Raw genomic sequence first — 4,589 nt, forward strand, 5'->3', positions numbered from 1 at the left:
ATGGTTTACGTTTTTGTCGAGATTCTATTACTACAAAAATGTTGTGCAGTCTGTAACTTCTAATTGTATGGTGTTTTAACAGATTTTTTGTTTTAATCGGAATGCTATTAGCTCTGCTTTAGTTCAAATTGCCATATTCTCCAAAGGTTATGCAAATTCTCCTTGGTGTTTGGCTGAGCTTTCTTGAATTTTTGGTGGGCTCTTTCTTCCATGAAAATTTTATACTCTACATGCTTTATTTTTATTTTTTTAAAGAGGAAATGGAACATTTTGTTGCAAGCATTACATACAAAGAAAAAAATAAGTCAATTTTGATTATTTAACACGTTTTATAGAGGCAATCATGGGTGCAAAGAAGGTCAGCGATCTCAATTTCAGACCTGCATTTCATCTGCTAAAGGGTTCTTATCATTGTTGGTCAGATTTATTATGAGAATTTTGTCGTTATTGGACCCCAATGTTGCATGTCAGAATTACCAAGTTTTTGCAATTTGAAATTTCAGTGTGTGTATACTGCATTGTATACAGTTGTCATTGTTGTCTTAATTTGCACAATAAAATATAGAAGGAAGGATCTGCACTTTCAACTCCCATGCATTGCTATATGTTTCATATTCTAAATAAAGGAAAAAATCATATATTCAAAAAAACATAGAAAAAACATAAAACTTTCTTTCACCAGTATGAGTATATTTATCTATATTGTTTAATTGAATCACATGTTGCTTATGAGAAGAGTCTAGTACATAAAATATTTGGTGGCCAACTCATAATTCAGGTTGTGATTTTTAATTGTTTATATTTTCAAAAAAAATTGTACTTTGTTAACAAGGATGAGTGAATGTAAGAAGATATCAGAAGAAGTTATTCATATCTAAACATCATCTTCTTTAATATTAGCGAGGGAACAGAGAGGGGCTTATAGATACTTCTAGGATTTACTATTCATTTCGTAAATGGGATTTTTTGAGTCACTTAAACCTTTCAAAATTATTTTTTATGCTGGGAACTCTAGATTATAGTTTTAGAAAAGTATTTTATTCATTAACAATTGCTTCAACCTGGCTTGTAGGTGAAGTGCACACAATGTTCTTATTGCTCAAATAAATTTGATCCTATCTTAGATTTGAGCCTAGAGATCATTCGAGCAGATTCCTTATTGAAAGCATTATCCCATTACACGACAGTGGAGCAGTTACATGGGGGTGTGAAAAGATATCAATGTGAACGATACAAAGTAAAAGTGAAGGCTCTAAAACAACTCAAAATTGATAAAGCACCACATGTTCTTGCAATTCATCTCAAGCGCTTCAGTGTAATTGGATCTGGAGGAAAAATTGACAAAAAAGTAGACTTTGGTTGTATGTTGGATCTCAAACCATTTGTTAGCAGTTCACATGTAAGTAGCTCTTACAATATTATTTGCCAATGGATCACATTTTCAATGGAATCTAATAATATAGTTTTTGTAATATCTACTGGTTTTTTAATAAATTTTGCACATTTGAATGATATTCTAGTTTCTCTGTCTATTGATCAATCATAGGAGGGCAATTTTAAGTACACTCTTTATGGTGTTCTTGTTCATGATGGCTGGAGCACACATTCTAGTCATTATTTTTGCTTTATTTGTTCATCCACAGGCATCTGGCATGCTTTAGTTGATAATCGGGTATACATTTGCTATAGTTGTGAAGACATATTTAATTTTGTGGAGCAAGCTCATTATAATTTGTGTATAATAGAATACACAAAAGAACTACAATTTTATGTAGAACCTTTTCTTTATATGGTAACACTAATTATACTGAAGTTTCTTAGACTAATTGAAGTTATTCTTATGACATTTTGTACTCTAGGTCTATTTAGTTAGTGAGAAAAGTGTGCTTTCCCAAAAAGCTTACATGCTATTCTATATACGAGATAAGAAAACTAGCATTCAAACAATAGGTGGGTCTGAATCTTAGTATAATGGCTCTAAACTAAAGAAGAGGGTGTTATTGAACATTGGACATCCAAAGAAAAACCACTTACAAGATTCATATGCCCCCCAGGTGACAGAAAACATGCATTCTTTCCAAACGATAGCAATCTCTTTTAGTGTTGTAGGTGTAAACAAGATACCCCAATAGGTAGAAAATTTGTGAAATGCCAATTTCATTTCAAAAAGTCTAGAAAAGAACACAAGTTCTGGCCAGTCACGCAGTAAATCCAGATCATCAACAAATCATGATGCTACATTACAGATGGTGCCTCCAAGAACCAATGGTATTCAAACAAATAATGTCTTCTCAAGTCATATCATAAGTAATGGATGCACATCGAATGGGTCTAGTAATAATTTTAAGAAGCATGAATCTAAAATAAAGGGAACTGATTCTGTGGGTAATTTTAATGATATGGTTGTTAGACATTCTCGAAACTATGATGTGAGCAATGATAATGAGAACTATATTGGTAGAAATTCTAAAGCTTATTCAAAAATTAATGGTAACAGATCATGAGAATGTCAAACATTCTACAAATGGTTTGACAAGTATTATTACTCAGCATCATGCTACTAAACTTCCAAAAGTTGATTCAAATGGTAAACTTGTAGCTAGTGAGCATCTAGAGAATGGTAGTGTGGTCCTAAATTCTATAGATAATGAGAGTGAGGCTGCTAAGATCCTATCCCTGGAAGATTGTTCCTTATTTTAGGTGCTTGTTTTTTGTATTAATGTTGTAGTGTATATGTTTTTTTTTGAGAAAATTGCTTTTAGTCCTAATGAATCTTTATATGTTCCTTTTGGCAGGGAGGCAAAAATGGTACTTTGCTTTGTAAGGGAAGGGAAATGAATGGGTCATGTGTAAAAGCTATGCATCCACATAGGTTGCAGAAATATAGTCAAGACACTAAATGTATTTCCAGCCAAATGTACCAAAAACACCATGAGGACAACCACTACCTTGTTAGTAGAAACATATTGAAGCTTATGAAGCATCTTCCATGTCCTTAGTTTTTACAAGCATTCTCTTTCAAGAGGCATTTTCTTCTAAGAGCAATGCATATTTTGAGGAAGAAACGATCTAATGAAAGGAAGAAATGTACGAAGTTACAACTTAAGAAGGCTGACATTTTTCTTAAGAAAAAACACTCTGCAAAAATGCCTTCTGGAAAAGAGTATCCAGCTACGAAAATTTTTGCATGTTTAGTCGCTTCTAAGTATCTACAACAATCCCATGGAAAGGGTCTGTCAAACAAAAATAAATGGTTGTGTTTCTGTGCAGAAAACCAAGACATTTGAAATTACAACTGGTGTGGTTCAGAATGGCTGTAACATTGCTAAATTTTGTGATACTTTGATGCCTCTTGTAAATAGGAAGCTTTCTAGTTGAAATGGTACTAAGCTAAAGAAACAAAGAGAATTTCTTGGTAGACTTGGTTTAAGTAAAGCTAGACAATATTTTGATGTTGAGAAAGACTCTAACATTAGCACAGAGAAAAACTTGTCTTCTCTCTGTGTTTCTGTGCAACAAACTGAGACATCAGAAATTACAGCTGGTGTGGTTCAGAATGGGTGTAACATTGCTAAATTTTGTGATACTTTGATGCCCCTTGTAAATAGGCAGCTTTCTAGTGGAAATGGTACTAAGCTAAAGAAACAAAGAGAAGTTCCTGACGAACTTGGTTTAAGTAAAGCTAGACAATATTCTGATGTTGAGCAAGACTCTAAAATTAGCACAGAGAAAAACTTGTCTGCTCCCTGTCAATCAAATAATAGCTTTACAAATAGAGGAGAAACATGGCAACAAGATGGGGCTCTATCTATAAAAGATTTTGAACCATCTTTTCTGAAGGCTAGATTACATGGGCCAGCAGGTATAGTCACAATTTTATTTTATTCTATGCAATGTAGCTCAATTAAGCTCAATGTTCATCCTTTGTTTATGTGTTGGGTATTTAATCTTTTTTGACGATGGTTTACTATGGCCATTGTGCAGTTCCATGTTGGGATAGTATTGATGATGGCTTGGTAAAAAGTAGCAGAACTACAAACAAACATGCAAACCATGTTGGTTATGTCTTAGATGAATGGTAGGTTATCTTTGTACAAATACAATTGCATCATGGGACTTGGCATAGCAGTCTATTCGTGCATAAAGTGTTTCTATGGACAATAATCAATTATCTATGTCTATGCTATTGTGTTTCCATAATCTTGTGTGGTTTATGTAGGGATGAAGAATATGACCGTGGTAGAAGGAAAAAGGTTAAACAAGTACAGGATGAAGATGGCATAGACGACTCTTATGGAAAATATTCTAATCGACAGAGCAATCCTTTTCAATCACTTTCAAATAGAAAAGTCAAGATTGCTGGTAAAGGGAATTCATTCACAAGAAAAAATCAAGAGAAACTACAACACAATGCAAGATAGAGTTTTTTGTCAAGCTCAATGCCAAACCAATGTTGGGGAAAAACCTATAAAACAGAGGGAAAATCACATTGCTGGCAACCATTCAGAAAACATGGCAAACATTGCAGAAAGTTGATAATGAAGTCAAAATATCATGAAAAGATGAATTACTTCAAACTTTTTCAATGA

At 33.4% G+C, this 4,589-nt stretch overlaps 1 long non-coding RNA gene across 1 annotated transcript; it reads left to right on the top strand.

The window, feature by feature from the left end:
• The first annotated feature begins 3,753 nt into the window (after positions 1-3,753).
• LOC149564157 (uncharacterized) lies at positions 3,754-4,320 on the top strand. The gene is made up of 3 exons (XR_016363589.1): positions 3,754-3,862; positions 3,985-4,078; positions 4,220-4,320. It is a non-coding gene; the product is annotated as an uncharacterized LOC149564157 (long non-coding RNA).
• The last annotated feature ends 269 nt before the right edge of the window (positions 4,321-4,589 follow it).

This window comes from Cupressus sempervirens, chromosome 4 (assembly GCF_028749045.1).
Source record: "Cupressus sempervirens isolate cs-2001-9-10 chromosome 4, ASM2874904v1, whole genome shotgun sequence".
Classification (NCBI taxonomy): Eukaryota; Viridiplantae; Streptophyta; class Pinopsida; order Cupressales; family Cupressaceae; genus Cupressus; species Cupressus sempervirens.